The sequence below is a fragment of the Bos javanicus genome, chromosome 2, assembly GCF_032452875.1.
Source record: "Bos javanicus breed banteng chromosome 2, ARS-OSU_banteng_1.0, whole genome shotgun sequence".
Classification (NCBI taxonomy): Eukaryota; Metazoa; Chordata; class Mammalia; order Artiodactyla; family Bovidae; genus Bos; species Bos javanicus.
Genome location: NC_083869.1, coordinates 45,800,614 through 45,817,189, shown reverse-complemented (window position 1 = coordinate 45,817,189; position 16,576 = coordinate 45,800,614).

Below are 16,576 nucleotides of genomic sequence, written 5' to 3'. Positions count from 1 at the left end.
TTTTTAAATGAAGTGTCAACCTGGACATCCCAGACACTTGTGATCTATAAAACTAGGGTGGGTATATATTTTTTATGATTATTTTTCACAAGCAGGGTTGTTAACCCTAATGCCCTGGCCCGTTTCCAGATAAAGGATTACAATTTGCCTTGCTAAAAACGTTCCCCGCTGCTTTAATTAGATATGGTATTTTCCCTTCCCTCTTCGGCACAGTCTGCAGCACGCTCTGTCCTGTCAGCCAGCTGCTATCAGTAACTCTAGGAGGATGAAATGATTCTTCTAATATCAAGAGACAAAGCAATAGCCACAAAGCTGGATTTCAAAACAATATATGAACTAAAATGACTGATGGTTAATATTTTAAAATTAAACCATAGAATAAGAAAGAAGCTTTGAAGATTATCCCTTTAAGCTGGGTCAGAGAGAGGCCACATTTCCAGGAAACCAGAGTACCAAATTAATTTAGCCAACTCTGCTTTCAAAAAATCTGTCCAATTCTGGCAAAAAAAAAAAAAAAAAAAAACAGAAAAAGAGAAAGAAAGTCAAACCAATTGCTTCTTGTAAAAGGGTCTACTCAGTTGTTCTGTGCATAGTAAGAAAGTTCAGCAGATTCCTATTAATTTCCATGACAGTAAATAATTTTCACCCCTCTACTAACATCCTAAATTGGATAAGGAAGCATTCAATTTAGCTAAGTGAAAATCATTTAAACCAAGGACCGGGAAAGCAAAGAAAAAAGAAAAGGAATATTCCACACCTTGGAAGTGGATTTGTGAAGAAAAATGAAATATTCATAATGTGTGACTGTAAGACAGTTTTTGTGGGATTATGTGGGGAAGGCTATATCCCATATGGTGTTTCCAGACTGCATCCCAGAGAGCTGCCATAAGGTGAGAGCTGGCTTGACAGAGGCAGCGTCCATCTGCATTTGGAGTTGCTGCCACCAGCCGAGCAGATCTCCGTATCTGGACCTGGCTCCAAAGCTGGACAGTCCACTTCGAGCCCACACAACGACTGTCCTCTGCTTCACAAGTGAGATTGCTGTGTCTGACTCTGTCTCCCAGATAGTGTAAATAACTGTCTCCCCACTACGAAAACCATTCCCATTGTGGGTTGCTTCCTGTGTGCATACATTTCCATGGATTCCTTTTATTCATACTGCTGCTCTACCTCACCGTTCACACGCTTCTTTCTCCCTTTTTTGTTTCACTGACCCATTTTTCTCCCTTTCATTCCTAATGAACCACAAAACTGGAATTTGAAAGAGGCAAGTACCATTCTTCAGGTCCTTAATACACTCATTTAGGAAAAGTCTGAACATTTGCGTAATAAATCTATGGGGTCTCAATGGCAAACATGGCAACATGGTATATTTACAGCATGGCACATGGAGCCCGTCTTGAATGCCTGTGTTCAGAGAGGTTATCAGGCCCAGCAATATAGAGTGGTGGGGACTGTGGAAAACTAAAGGGCTCATTTCCTGTGTAAAAGGGGAAGCTTCTACTTAGCATCACACTTGAACTGTGAAATATAGTAACTAATTAATTTTTTTTGAATTCCCCTAAAGTCAAGCTAAACACAAGTATGTCCACTGGCATAATGCCTTCTCAAGAGAATGGTTAGACTGTTTTACTGATATTAAGTTCAATGAAGCACCAAAGATTTACTGTAGAGCACAGGAAACAATATTTAATATCTTGTAATAACCTATAATGGAAAATAATCTGAAAAAATATAACTGAATCACTTTGATATATAACTGAAATTAACACAAAATTGTAAATCAACTATATTTCAATAAAAAAACTCAAATTCAATGAAAGACTAAACCAGAGAACAGTCTCTATTGTTCAAAGATGAGAGGTTGGTTCTCTAAGTCACCCCATTTATGCAGAATTTCCCATCAGCAGTGGTCCCGTGAAGGGGACAGACACATCATAGGAAGGACAAATCAGATTACTGCCAACTCTAAGGTAGGATTCTAAGACTAGGGACTTTTCCAACTATACCAAAATCCTTTTTTCCTCATTACTGTACTTCATTCATCTCGGAGGTTTTTTAAGTGTCTGGTTAAAGCAGAAGTGTATAAAATGTTCCACATATAAGTGATATCGTATCATATGTGTCTTTCTCTGTTTGACTTACTTCACTCAGTGTGACAATCTCTAGGCCCATCCATGTTGCTGGAAATGGCATTATTTCATTATTTTTTATGACTGAGTAGTATTTCATTGTGTATATGTACCACATCTTCTTTATCCATTCCTCTGTCAATGAACACTTGGAACTGCAGAATAATTAACCAATGCATTTAAAAAATAAAGAATACAAATCAATAAGAATAACTGTGGTTGACTACACCAGGTTGGCTACCAGGAGACCTGATTTCTTTGCTTTTACCAGATATATGTCCTTGGACAAATCATTTAACATGTGTTGAACTTGTATAAAATAAGGTAGTTGAACTATATCAATCTAGTCAAAGGCCTAGGTCAGTCTTACATTAACAGCAGACTCATTTTCTCAAATGAGTTTGCCTATAGAAACCACTAACAGAAAAGATAAAAGTAAAGTAGCTTGTATGAAAAAATTCAAGGCATCTGATGTCCTGTTGCAATTACAGGAAGGGCTCCTCCAAGCCCATTTTGAAGACGCTGGACAAAATTATGTTTACGTTCCTCTCTACGGTTGAAATTCAGATTCTCAGTTTGCAAGAGTACATGCAATTCTACCCACAGTGAAAATAAAATGATTTTTTTGCTCAAAATAAACTTCTTCCACACCTTCATATCAGTATTAACAATCCCCTATTATGTGCCCATTGAATTTAAAAATTGTCCTTGCCTTCAAGAAGCAATGCATTTGTGAAGATGAGGTTTTAATATGAAATGAAAATCCATCATAATAAACCAACTAATAATGATAGACAAACTTTTCATATAGTAATTGCATTAACATAACTTAACTCAGCTTATCCAGTAATAAATGAAGTCAACATTATTTTATGGTCCAAATGACATGGACTCAAACTCCTAGTTCCATAATATCCCTTAATTATTTCTGGGACTCCACAAGGGTTACTTCATTTGTGTTCACAAAATTCTGTCTGCTGGAGTCATTCGCCCTCAGTGAATAATCAACTGCTATAATCTTTCTCTGTGACTTAGTTCCTTCTGCCAGTGTCAATGGTCTTCCAAAGAACTTGTTTGTTATCCTGTTGCTGATTCTTCTCAGGCAACAACCCATCTTGTGGATGCTCCAAAAGTCCCCCCTCTGTGAGCTCAAGCAGCTCCAATTGCTGTGGAAATGAGAGATGCCCCACTCTTCCCAAGAATATGCATGCTCATCTGCCTAGTAGATCTTCCAAGCACTGCCCTGCATTTCTGGAGTCCTGAAATGACTCTTAAGAGCTGGCACTAGGGTTTTTCACTCTTGATTTTGTGATATAAACTCTCAGCTCACCTCTCAGTAATTTAAAATTGCTTTTAAGCAAATTATGCTTTCAGAGAGTAACCCCTAAACTGGAAGGTCACTTCTTTTATTGGCAAAGTTAGAGGTGCTTTTTGAAGATTTTCTTAATGTGTTGTTCAGGATAGGCTAGAATATATGCAGCATATTCAGGATACACAGGAACAACCCCTAAATCTTAATGACTTGAAAATCAAGATTAATTTCTTATTCCTGCTATCTACTAATCATGGGTGAGCTCGAGGTCATCGTGAGTCTTTGATGGACTCTGATTCATGCAGGAGAGGTGACTTGGTGATTTGCTGGGCTCTTCTCTATGTCATTCTATAAGGCAGAGGGAAAAAATTCAGAAAATCACACATTGACTCAATGTGTCTCAACCAGAAGTATCACACATCACTTAACTTCTCTATTCATTGGCCAAAGTCAATCATGTACCCACACCTAGCTTCAAAAGAGCAAGATTCTATCCTACCATATGTCCAAATATTTGATTAAAATTAATGATTACTATTCCCCAAAACAATCTTCCATAAAAGCTAATTAGAATCTCTACCTCTAGAGATAGAAAACCACTTGCAATATTAAAGGCCATATTCTTTGCCCACCTTCTACTTCCCAATATTCCCCAAATCTCCAAAATTAGTATTACCCAGCAACTCAACTTAGGTTTGTTAAAACAGTTCAGAGCATGGAGTAGCTGTTGACATGGAGAAGTTAAGGAAGGTCATGAAAAGAGAAAGACTGTAAATTGGACCTTGAGGGAAAGGATTTAGATTTTTTTTTTAAGGAAATGAAAAAAAACAGTGGAAACAGGAAGAGAAGAGTGGGCCGGGAGACTGTGGGGAGCCATGAATAGGGAGTTTGCTTCACTGTGCTGTACTTTATGTACAATAATGAGACTGGTAGTTTAGAAACAGGTTGTGAAAGGCCATGATAAACAGTTGGGTCTTTGTTCTACAGAAAATAGGGGCCATTCAAGATTTTGAGATGGGGTGAAGATTGCAATGCAAGAAGGTAAATATGTTCTTGGAGAAGCTGATGGATTGGTAGAAGGAAGGCTGATAGAAGAAGATAATTAGTCCACTCTTGCTATCATCAAGGCCTAGACAAGGATGGCGTCAGCAGGAATGGTGGGGGAAAACTGCTAAGGAAAGCTTGGGAGAGGAAGGTTTTAATAGGATTGGCTCTGTGACTACAGGAAAGGAGAAAAAGAGAGTAACCAGGTCCATGCTTACTTATGCCTCTGGTTAACCCTGCCAAGACTGACAGCTCTCTCTCAGTGCACTGGGTGTGTGTCTGTGTGTGTGTCTGGGGGAGAGAGAGAGAGATAGGGAGAGCGCACGAGGGAGGGAGAGGGAGAGAGAACAGTGAGGGGGAACTGATGTCTGTGGATGCCTCAATAAGACTTCTATTTTTCTAGCTGCGTGTATTAAGTTGGCCCTAGGTATTATTAAAAGAGACTCAGTGTCCGATAAATTGGGTAGTATATGATAATGAGTGCCTACTATTTTTAGGATAAATGGCCATTTTGCTCATTGAATAGTATATTGCTGAACTAGTAGGAACATTTTGATTCCAGTGTTTTATCCTTAAAATCCTTCTCTTGGACTTCACAATTCAAATTGCCCTAAAACACAAACTAGATCTGGCTTTTCAGTTAATTGGTGCCAACTTCCTTATGAGTTCAAATCAAGCCTTCGTATATTTTATCTCCCTACTCAGCCCATCTATCAGACTCCCCTTGAAGAATCAGAGTCTGTGACTTAAAGTTTTATCATATTTTGCCTGCGAACATAATTCCAGCAACATAATATTCATATTTGTAAAATTTTCTTTTAGCTTATTCAAGAGGTTTTGCTCATGGCATTTTTCCAACTGACTGATTTAAAGGATCCACAGGGCCAGCTGCAATTTCTCCTAAGGACTCTACATTCTGGACTTTATCCCCAGTTACTGCAGGTATTGCTGTTCATATAGGATTCAAAAATACACATTATATTCCCAGTCCTCTCCTCCTTTCTTCAAGAACTGCCCACAGTCTAAGCTGCCAGCTATAAAACACACCTCAATATTTGCATTTTATACCCCAGGACTTGAGCTGGTTCACAGTGGAAGGAGACAGTTACCAAGTTCCCAAAGGTATTTTTATTCATAACTTTATTAAAACCATCGTTGTGTCCAAGTTAATTATTTATAAGAAAGAAGATAATTTTTAAAGTGGTGTTTTAAAAAATTCCATTTTTTTAACTAAATTGGTTAATACACATCTCTCACTGAAAGTCAACACCAAATCAACTTTTAATCATAATCTGAAGTCCAGTATACTGAAAATGGTATCCTACTGATGTCAGAATGCACTGATCATAAACAGCTTTGAGAGTAAATAGATTATTATTCTCCAGAGTTTGGAGTCATATTTGGTCTGATCCCAGTGACTATAATCCTAACCACCACTCCTGGGCTCTTACTTATAAGATGTCAAAATACCATGCAACTTTAATAAAACAGTGTGGTGCAGCCATAATAATAGAGAAATGCTGCTGTGCTCAGTTGTGTCTGACTCTTTGCGACCCCAAGGACTGTAGCCTGTCAGGCTCCTCTGTCCATGGGATTCTCCAGGCAAGAATACTGGAATGGGTTGCCATTTCCTTCTCCAGGGGATCTTCCAGACCTAGGGATCTAACCCGCACCTCTTGTATTTCCTACATTGGCAAGCAATTCTTTACCACTGTACCACCTGGGAAACCCATAGATAAATAAACCACTGGAATAGAAAATAGATTCCAAAAAGACATGTCTATGAGAGAATTTGGTACATGATGATGGTATGGAAAGGATGAATTATTCAACAACAACACTTTGGGGGAAAAAATAAATTGTGATCTCACTTCAAACAATATACCAAGGTAATTTTTGAATGAATTAAAAAACTAAGTGTAAAAATCAAACCCCTTCACGGATCACAGCCTTGTCATGGCATAGGGGTTTGTATAACTTATTGAAGCTATGAGCCATGCCATGCAGGGCCACCTAAGACGGACAGGTCCTACTGGAGAGTTCTGACAGTGTGGCCCACTGGAGGAAGGAACAGCAACCCACTCCAGTATTCTTGCCTAGAGAACCCCATGGACACTATGAAAAAGCAAAAATACATGACATCTGAAAATAAGCCCCCTAGGTCATCTCTAGAGATCTTTTCAAGAAAATTGGAGATATGAAGGGAATATTTCATGCCAGATGGGCACAATAAAGGACAAAAGTGTTATGGACCTAAGAGAAAAGATTAAGAAGAGGTGGCAAGAATACACAAAAGATCTATACAAAAGAGATCTTAAAGACCCAGATAATCACGATGCTATGGTCACTCACCTAGAGCCAGACATCCTGGAGTGTGGAATTAAGTGGGTCTTAGGTAATACTACTATCAACAAAGCTAGTGGAGGTGATGGAATTCCAGCTGAGCTACTTTAAATTGTGAAAGATGATGCTATTAAAGGGCTGCACTCAATATGTCAGCAGATTTGGAAAACTCAGCAGTGCCACAGGACTAGAAAAAAAAAGGTCAGTTTTCATTCTAATCCCAAAGAAGCGCAAAGCCAAAGAATGTTCAAATTACCATACAATTGTGCTCATTTCATATGTAAGCAAGCTAATGCTCAAAATCCTTCAAGCTAGGCTTCAGCAGTATGTGAACCGAGAAATTCCAGATGTACAAACTAGATTTAGAAAAGGCAGAGGAACTAGAGATCAAATTGCCAAAATTTGCTGGAGCATAGAGAAAGCAAGGGAATTCCAGAAAAACGTCTACTTCTGCTTCATCGACTATACTAAAGCCCTTTGACTGTGTGGGTCACAACAAACTGTGGAAAATTCTTAAAGAGATAGGAATAGCAGACCACCTTAACTATCTCTTGAGAAACCTGTATGCAGGTCAAGAAGCAACAGTTAGAATCAGACACGAAACAATGGACTGGTTCAAAATTAGGAAAGGAGTATGTCAAGGCTGTATATTGTCACCCTGCTTATTCAACTTCTATGCAGAGTACATCATGTGAAATGCCAGACTGAACGAATCACAAGCCAAAATCAAGATTGCCAGGAGAAATACCAACAATCTCAGACATGCAGATGATGACACCTTAAAGGAAAAAAGTGAAGAGGAAGTAAAAAACCTCTTGATGAGGGTGAAAAAGACAGTTAAAAGGCTGGCTTAAAACTCAACATTCAAAAAACTAAGATCATGGCATCCAGTCCCATCACTTCATATCAAATAGAAGGGGGAAAAGTGTTAACAATGACAGATTTTCTTTTCTTGGGCTCCAAAATCACTGCAGATGGTGACTTCAGCAACGAAATTAAAAAATGCTTGCTCCTTGGGAAAAAAGCTATGAAAAATCTAGACAGTGTATTAAAAAGCAGAGACATCATTTTGCCAACAAAGGTCTGTACAGTCAAAGCCATGGTTTTTCCAGTAGTTATGTACAGATGTGAAAGTTGGACCATAAAGAAGGCTGAGCACTGAATTGATCCTTTTGAATTGTGGTGCTGGAGGAGACTGTTGAGAGTCCCTTAGATAGCAAGGAGATCAACCAGTGAATCCTAAAGGAAATCAGCCCTGAATAATCTTTAGAAAGACTGATGCTGAAGCTGAAACTCCAATACTTTCTTTGGCCACCTGATGCGAAGAGCTGACTCATTTGAAAAGACTGATGCTGGGAAAGATTGAGGGCAGGAGGAGAAGGGGACCACAGAGGATGAAATGGCTGGATGGCATCACTGACTCAATGGACATGGGTTTGGGTGGACTCCGGGTGTTGGTGATGGACAGGGAGGCCTGGTGTGCTGCAATTCATGGGGTCGCAAAGAGTCAGACACGACTGAGCGACTGAACTGACTGACTGATGCACACATACATGCACGCAAGGACAGAAGTGGGGCAGGGTAACTCACTGCTAACAGGGGCCTGGTAAGAGAAGAGCTGGTGGGTGAGTAGAACATAATCTCTTTTTCATCTATAGTATATTTTACTCTATTGCCTACTCTTATTTTAAAAATTATCAGAAATTTTGACTACTTTGAAATAAAATAATTCTTCCAAATAAAAATTTGCTATTTCTGTATGTTGATGAAATGAGACAAGAATATCATAAGTTCCTTTCAAAGTCCTAGCTGTATCATTAGGCAAGCTATCTTTTCTCTTCAGATTCGAGCGTCAGCTTCCTAACTTGTCTCTTGCCTGCAGTCCAGTTCCCATTATCCCCTCCTATTAGTCTTCACAGACATGACATGTGGAGAGTAATGTCCCAGCCCCCAGCTGTGTCACCTTGGATGTCACTTCTGCAGATTCCCCTATCTAAATGGTTGTACTGTTTTAAAACATTGTGTGCTTTTTCCCTAATACCACACAGCACGTTTCTTTATTTACTATCTGCTTCACTACTCTGTCCATAAGAAAAGGGACCATCTCTGTGTGGTTCCATACAGAAACTTCATCATCTGGCACATGAAGCATGAAGTAAATAAGTAAATAATAAGGTAATTATTGAATGAATGAATGAATTTCTTGAATAGACAAATACAGATTAAACAAAGGAATGAGTAACTTATTCAAGACAGGAACCACCAGTTACAAAGTATATCCACCACGGGGAAATAGAAACCATAAATATTATTTACACATAGCCAGAGGGGATTTAAATACAGGTACCCAGAGAAGAAGTGGGCAGGAATTGGACACTCTCTCTTGATTTTCTTAGAGTCATTTTGAAAAAGAAGCATTCCAGGAAGCGCTAAGTGATGAAGGTCAGGTTTGTTATTTACAGACCTCCCTGCATTTTCCAGCTGTATTTCAGGTCAGAACTGGCAAGATAACAGGATACCCAGGGGAGCTCTTCTTAATTCTGTAAATGAATGTTCTAAAAGAAACATTGGTGAAAGACACAGCTCTCAGACCCTGGAAGGAGCATAATGTAGGACTGGCCTGAGGGAGGGGAAAAAAAAATCAATAGCTTTAACAGAGAATGAGACCAGTTTCTTTACAGCTAAGGTTGGCAAAGGGGGAAAGCCTCAGGGGCACTGATATTGGCACTGTCTCCATCAATTTCCTCTGGCTCTGCTTGATAACAGATAACCAGCAGGGCTTAGGGATGCAGTGGAGTTGGCTGAGCCAGGCAGGGGTAACCGGGGAAGCCCAGCTGGGCTTGCAAAGAGACTTCCCCCTGCTCAGTTCTCTCGATTCAGCCATTGGAAGCCCACGGGGCATCCACTAGGCGAGAGCTTGACCCCAGGAACATTAATTATATGGCTGAATCGAAATTAGGCCCCCAATCAAGAGCTTTTCCTTCATTAGCCATTGTATTCTAGGCACATAATGAAAAGAAATTAAAAGACTTTAACCATGAAAATCCTACTACTGAGGCTAGATCCTCTCAAATCATGCAAAGAACTAGGCATAGTACTCCTCAGTCCAATTGGTTAATGGTGGACAAACCTTTTAAACCTAAACTTTGTCCTTATCATAGGGGTCTGTGTTCTTTAAGGGAGAGAAAATGGTTTCCCATAACAGTATCCATTAATCAAAATCAATAACCATAAAAGCAATTTTTTTTGAGTGGAGGGAGGAGAAACCATCTGGAAAGAGAAACTTGACTCCTCAGAAAAGAAACGTCCTCAGCCTAGTATCCAAACTAAATAATCCCGTTACCAGAAAAGCAAAGCCCTTTTGTTAAAAAACAAAGCAAACAAACAATGATATCCTCTAACCTTAGCCTATGGTATAGTCTTTCTGTTTGGGTTTCTTTTGGTTTGCTTATTTACTTTTTAATATAGGCATCACTTTAGATTCCAGACTCTCATTCCTAAATTTAATTATGGCATCTTTCTAAAATTACATTTGTTGAGATGGATGCTCTGACCCATCTCTTCTTGGTCTGTCTTTCATAAATATCAAATTTTCATGACCCTGCCTCTCTCATCACTCTATCTTAACTACTTTGCCCCAATTTTGAGTTTAATGTGCAAATGACATTTATTGGTCATTTACTTAGAGATTTTAGTATTTATTTAGTATATGCTTTGGCCACCTCATGCGAAGAGTTGACTCATTGGAAAAGACCCTGATGCTGGGAGGGATTGGGGGCAGGAGGAGAAGGGGACGACAGAGGATGAGATGGCTGGATGGCATCACTGACTCGATGGATGTGAGTCTGAGTGAACTCCGGGAGTTGGTGATGGACAGGGAGGCCTGGCATGCTGTGATTCATGGGGTCGCAAAGAGTCAGACATGACTGAGCGACTGACTTGATCTGATCTGATAGGCAATCTACAATTACAGAAAGTTAACTTAGAGGATGAACTAGAGAAAGTTAACTTTCTAACCTTTTCTTATAGGCTTTTAGTATTTTGATTTAAAATGAGAGTAAATAAGATTACCTTGATATGAGAGGAGAAATGTTCTTTTTTTCATTTTCTAGCACATAAGAGGAAATGTAAGACCTAATTAAGAATCAGAAGTCTCTAATTTTACTCTTTATATAGCAAACATTATTACTATTCATGCACCTTCAGTGCAGCCTCTGAAGTGTAGCCTCAGCATGCCTATCATGTTCTTCTGATTTTTTGTGGTCACCTGGAGATGATGAAGTAAAACTTGGAGGAAGCCAACCTGTTTCCTCAGCCTGTGTTCCCTGCTGATGGCAAGGGAGTTTGAGGTCTACCTGTGTTAAAGGAAAGAGTTTCAAAAATTATTTAACTAACTTCAGTCATTTCTCTCTTGATCTCTCATAACTAAAAACCACATACTAGCATTTTTCAAATGCAGAACATAAGCTCCTACTAAGAGGCAGGATAGTGCAGATCTGAAGCTGCTTGAGAATTAAATAGGTTTGAGTTCAAATACCAACATCACAATACATTAGATATGTAAATTCGCACAAATACATAAATGGAAAAAAACACATACATATAATTATACACGCTTGCTTGCTGAGTCATGTCCAACTCTGTGATCCCATGGACTGTAGCCCACCAGGCTCCTCTGACCATGGAACTTTCCAGGTAAGAATACTGAAATGGGTTGCAATTTTTACTCCGGGGGATCTTTTGGACCCAGGGATCTAAGCTGCATCTCCTGTATTGGGAGGCGGATTCTTTACCACTGAGCCACCTGGGAAGCCCATATGCATATATATATATATATATATACTGTCTAAAGTCAGTGGTTGCTATAAATCATTGCTAGTAGCAGTTATATTCCCTCTATACACTATTCCCTCTATGCACACTATATGGATCGAATGTGTAGATGTATTTCCCTTTGAGATTCAGTGTCCCCACCTGAATCCTGACTTAAAGAGTTGGAATAATGTATGTAAAGCACTTGGCACCTAGTAGATGTTCATTGACTATTATTTTTAATATATTTATTTTTGTTATATGAAAAGTACAATGAAATATAGAAATATAATAAATATTTTCTAATAACAAAAAAACAATTAACTCCTTTCTTTTTCTTATTTGACCAGAGACCAGGTTGGCCAATCTGGACATGGAGTAGAAGCATCAGTATATTTTTTTTTCCTAGGCAATTGTGCTTAAATAGTAATGAGTAGTTTAAATATTTTTTCCTAATGAAATAATCTTGTGACTTTCCATGTTATAAAATTTAGAGAAATTATCCTTCATTCAAGTACTGAAACTGGCAAGAAATTAATCTTAAGAGCAAATCTAGTTTAACTTGCAGCTTCTTGCCATCTCTCTGAGGAGATGCATGGTCAGAAACCTCCAGACTGTCATTTGTTTTTCGTAAATGCTGGCATCATCCATTCAGTAATATGTGTACTTTCATGAAGGAAAAACTGCCTGATTTGCAAGAAATATAAAAAATTTGTTTGAGAGAAGTGATATCCAAACATAATTACCTTGTTGTTTCAAGAATTTATTTTTCCTTTATTACACAATAATAACATATCTGTCAAGGGAAACATTAGAAATACAGATTTTAAAAGTCATTCAATTCTGTGGTCCAAATATAACTGTTATTAATAATGATGAATAACAACCACTGACTTTAATCACTATGTACATATGTATATATGTATCTTTGTTTAAAAAATGATATGTAGTTTGAAACTTAAAAAAATAAAAATTAGGATTCCTTCAATTGCAAATGACAGGATTCTCAATGCCATATGACTTAAAAGAGGGAATTTATTGGAGCTTGTACTGAAAGGCTGAGGAGACATGGATTAACCCACTGTAATCATTTGGCACTATAGACAGCACTTTGACAAGTATGCTGTGAAGGCAAAAGCAGATTCTACTATGTAGTAATAAGGTTTTGTACATGTGCTTAAAAATAAATATCTTTACATCAACACATACGCTTTTATAACAGTAAAAGGACAGGTATTTTATTTTCAGACGCTTTGTTTCTTGATTCATTCAGTCAATTTCCTGTTGAACATGCATAGTAAGATAGTGATTTAAAAGGCAGACTTAAAACCGAGTTGATTTACATTGGGCAAGTTACCTAACCTCAGTCCTCTCATCTATAAAATGAGGATATTGACAGCACACACCTGATAGAGTTATTTCAGATTTGAAGTGAATTAATTCATGTAAATAGTTCAGAGCAATTCCTGACATAGAGTAAGTACTCAGGAAAAGGTGGTGGTATTATTATTATAATTCCTACTATTATTTATTGTCAGAGTGAAGAACATATTCTCTTATGTGAGATAAGAAATTTAGCAGTGTTTCTATTCTTTTTTCCTATTTGTTTATACAAGGTTAGATTTGGAATACATGATAGCATTTTTAGATTTGGAATCCATATCATTATTTTTATGGTATTAATGCTTACCTTCCAATTATTTTACATATTTTGATAATATTTTGACATTTATATTTTGCTTTGTAGCTAAACTTATAGATATGTTGTGGGTGTGTGTGTGTCTAATGCTTTAATTTTGACAACCAGCTCCAGTTTATAACATGATCTCTTAGCTACTCATTTTATTTTTTCTCACATGGTATATATTTAAGAAATGTTTTTAAGAAAGAAACATAGATACTACATTTTATGTGCCTACTCATATCTGTGCATTTCTGATTTCTTTACACATAAAGGAAAATTTGACACAGTATGAAATTCTTGACTTAAAATTGTTTCTTTTGAAAACCTTTCGGGTCTGTTATTATTGTTATTGTTGTAGCTTTGGCATTCTATTATGCACATTGAAACTGGCTTATTTTTCTTTTCTTTGTAGTAAATTTTTTTTCTTTGAACTTTATACGGTTTTATTTTTTTACTTCACCCAAGATACATTTAGGCATAAATCGTTTTCATTATCTAGAGCACGGTGATCCCATTCAATGCAGAGCTTCCTAAGGAAAACTTTCCTTTATGATTTTTTTCGTTGTTTTTCCTATTCCATTTTTTTTTTTTTTAACACACAATTTCACATATGCTGGGCTTCCCTAGTGGCTCAGATGGTAAAGAATTTGCAATGCAGGATACACGGGTTTGATCCCTGGGTCAGGAAGATCCCCTGGAGAAGGGAATGGCTACCCATTCCAGTATTCTTGCCTGGAAAATCCCGTGGACAGAGGAGCCTGGTGGGCTACAGTCCATGGGGTCGTAAAGAGCTGGACACGACTGAGCGACTAAGCACAGCACACACGCTAGTTTTCTGCCCTTCCCCTCTACGTAGTTCACTGGGTTGGATATTTTCCATTTGTCCCACAGATTGTCTCCATCTTTTCCACTATGTTCTATGCTCTGGGAACCTGATCTTTATATTGTATAACTGATTTTCCTGGCCCTCTACCTTTCAGTTGTCACTGGCCAGTGGGAGATATCTTCAGAAGGTCAGGGGGCAGGAAAAGTTGGATATTTATTTCCTGAGCTTGTTGCCTGCTGGGTCAAGGCTGAATCTAGCTCTGATCACAACTTCTGCAGGCCTTCTTTTTCTGCCTTCTCCAGGGTTCATTGCTTGCTGCTCCCTCACCCCTTCTGACCTGGGGGTGGTAACTGGTCCTCATTGTTGCTAGTTGCAGAAGCTTCATCAGTATTTCTTGGTTTCCCTGGTGGCTCAGTTGGTAAATAACCTGCCTGCAATGCAGGAGACCTGGGCTCAATTCCTGTGTTGGGAAGATCCCCTGGAGAAGGAAATGGCTACGCATTCCAGTATTCTGGCCTGGAGAATTCCAAGGACTATATAGTTCATGGAGTCGCAAAGAGCCAGACAGGACTGAGTGGCTTTCACTTTCACTTTCCACTGTACCCAAACCGTTGCTCACAGTTCCTTCTTTAACCCTCAGTCTACTTGATTTTGTACTTAATCATTCCCCACAGGAATGTTTTCTCCTTAGAAAATTTTCTCTAATTTCCCTAATTTTTTTGTCCTCCTCTTCATCTAGGCAGGTTTCTTAGTTTTGTCTATGGATAGCGACTCTTTAATGCTTTCACTGGTGTGGAGGTATTAAGGATAATGAGCTATTACTCTACCATGTTTATATTTAGTACACTTGCATTGATTACTTATTCAGTTTTCTTATAAAGAAGACAGTTTATTTTAGTTATATTTTAAATTAAGTAGTTAGTTTGCTTTTGGCTGTGCTGGGTCTTTGTCGCTGCATTGCAGGCTTTCTCTAGCTACGATGAGCTGCTCTTTTTGAGCACAGTCTCTAGAGTGTGGACTCAGCAGTTACTGCACATCGGCTTAATTGTCCTGCAGCATGAAGGGTCTTCCTGGACCAGGAATCCAACCCATGTCCCCTGCATTGGCTGGCGGATTCTCAACTACTGGGCCACCAGCGAAGTCCCCTTCAGTTTCTTTTATACTTTACTTAGATTTTTTTTTTTTTTTTAATCTCAACCTGTTTTCTTTTTAATTGTCAGTCCTTGCTTAGTAGAATACATATTTTCCCTTGCTATTTTGTTAGGTTGCAGATGTTTACAGACATTTTCCCCTTAGGGCTGCAGACAATCATTTTCAAAGACAAGATCTTATTGTGAATCTTCTTGTTACTATTCCCTTCTCTTTCCAGCAGTCTCCCCCTCCACCCCCACCCCCTACCATGCCTCACAGGCTCCAGTTTTCTTTCTCTACTTCTCCTGGACTGAGGTGTCGCAGTGTAACGAGCCTATACCTCCCCGCTCTTTCTTCTCAGTTATTCCTGGGTTGTACGTAATTTGTATACACATAGAAAGATGCTGACAGGATGGTCGGCCACCGAGACGCACCCAGGGATAGATAGTGATGGTTGCCCAGTTCTTCACTATTACACGTTCTAAGTCTTAAAGTAATGGATGGATATTAGGAGAGTTGTGAATCATTTATGTACTTTTATTAGGTGACCCCTTTTGTGTAAAACAAAACTGTGATATACGAAGCAGTAGCATGTTATCTTAATTAAGAGTATAGATGTTCTTGGTTTTGCTGTCAGCTCCACCGTGTACTAACCTTATGTGAGTCACTTAACTTCTCTGTGTTTCTGTTTCCTTCAACTGAAAAACAGGGAAAATAATAGTAACCAAACTTACAGGATTGTTTTGAAGATTAAGTGATTAGAAAAAGGAAAGTCTGAGAACCAAACCAGGAATACAGTGAATACCATGTAACTGCACTGTTGCTGTGACTTGCACCCTGAGGAGGTTTTCCCTCGGTCTGATTCCTTTATAATTAATGCCAATTATCTAAGATCTTAGCAGTGAGTCATTTGTCGGTTACGGTTTTTGATGTTTTAGGTTTTCAGTTTCTTCTTTGTCTTCCAGATACTCTATGAAACACGCATTGAGCCATTTGAAAGAAATCTTTAGATTTTCTTGGAATGAGCTGGACCACCAATACGTTGTATATGCAACCAATAATTTCTGAACACTGTAGAACTGCTTATACTTAAATGGCTTTCAGAGTAATTTCTAGACTTTTTAGATAGAAGCTGAAAAACCAAGTTTATGAAATTCAACATTACAGTTTGGAACTTTGGAAATGTTTTATCCTAAAAAAGAGAAGTACTGGGTAGGAGGTGTGTACTGTATTGACAGAGGAAGCAACATGCATGAGCCACGTGCACTGTGGTGAACCGTATCTCCAGACAA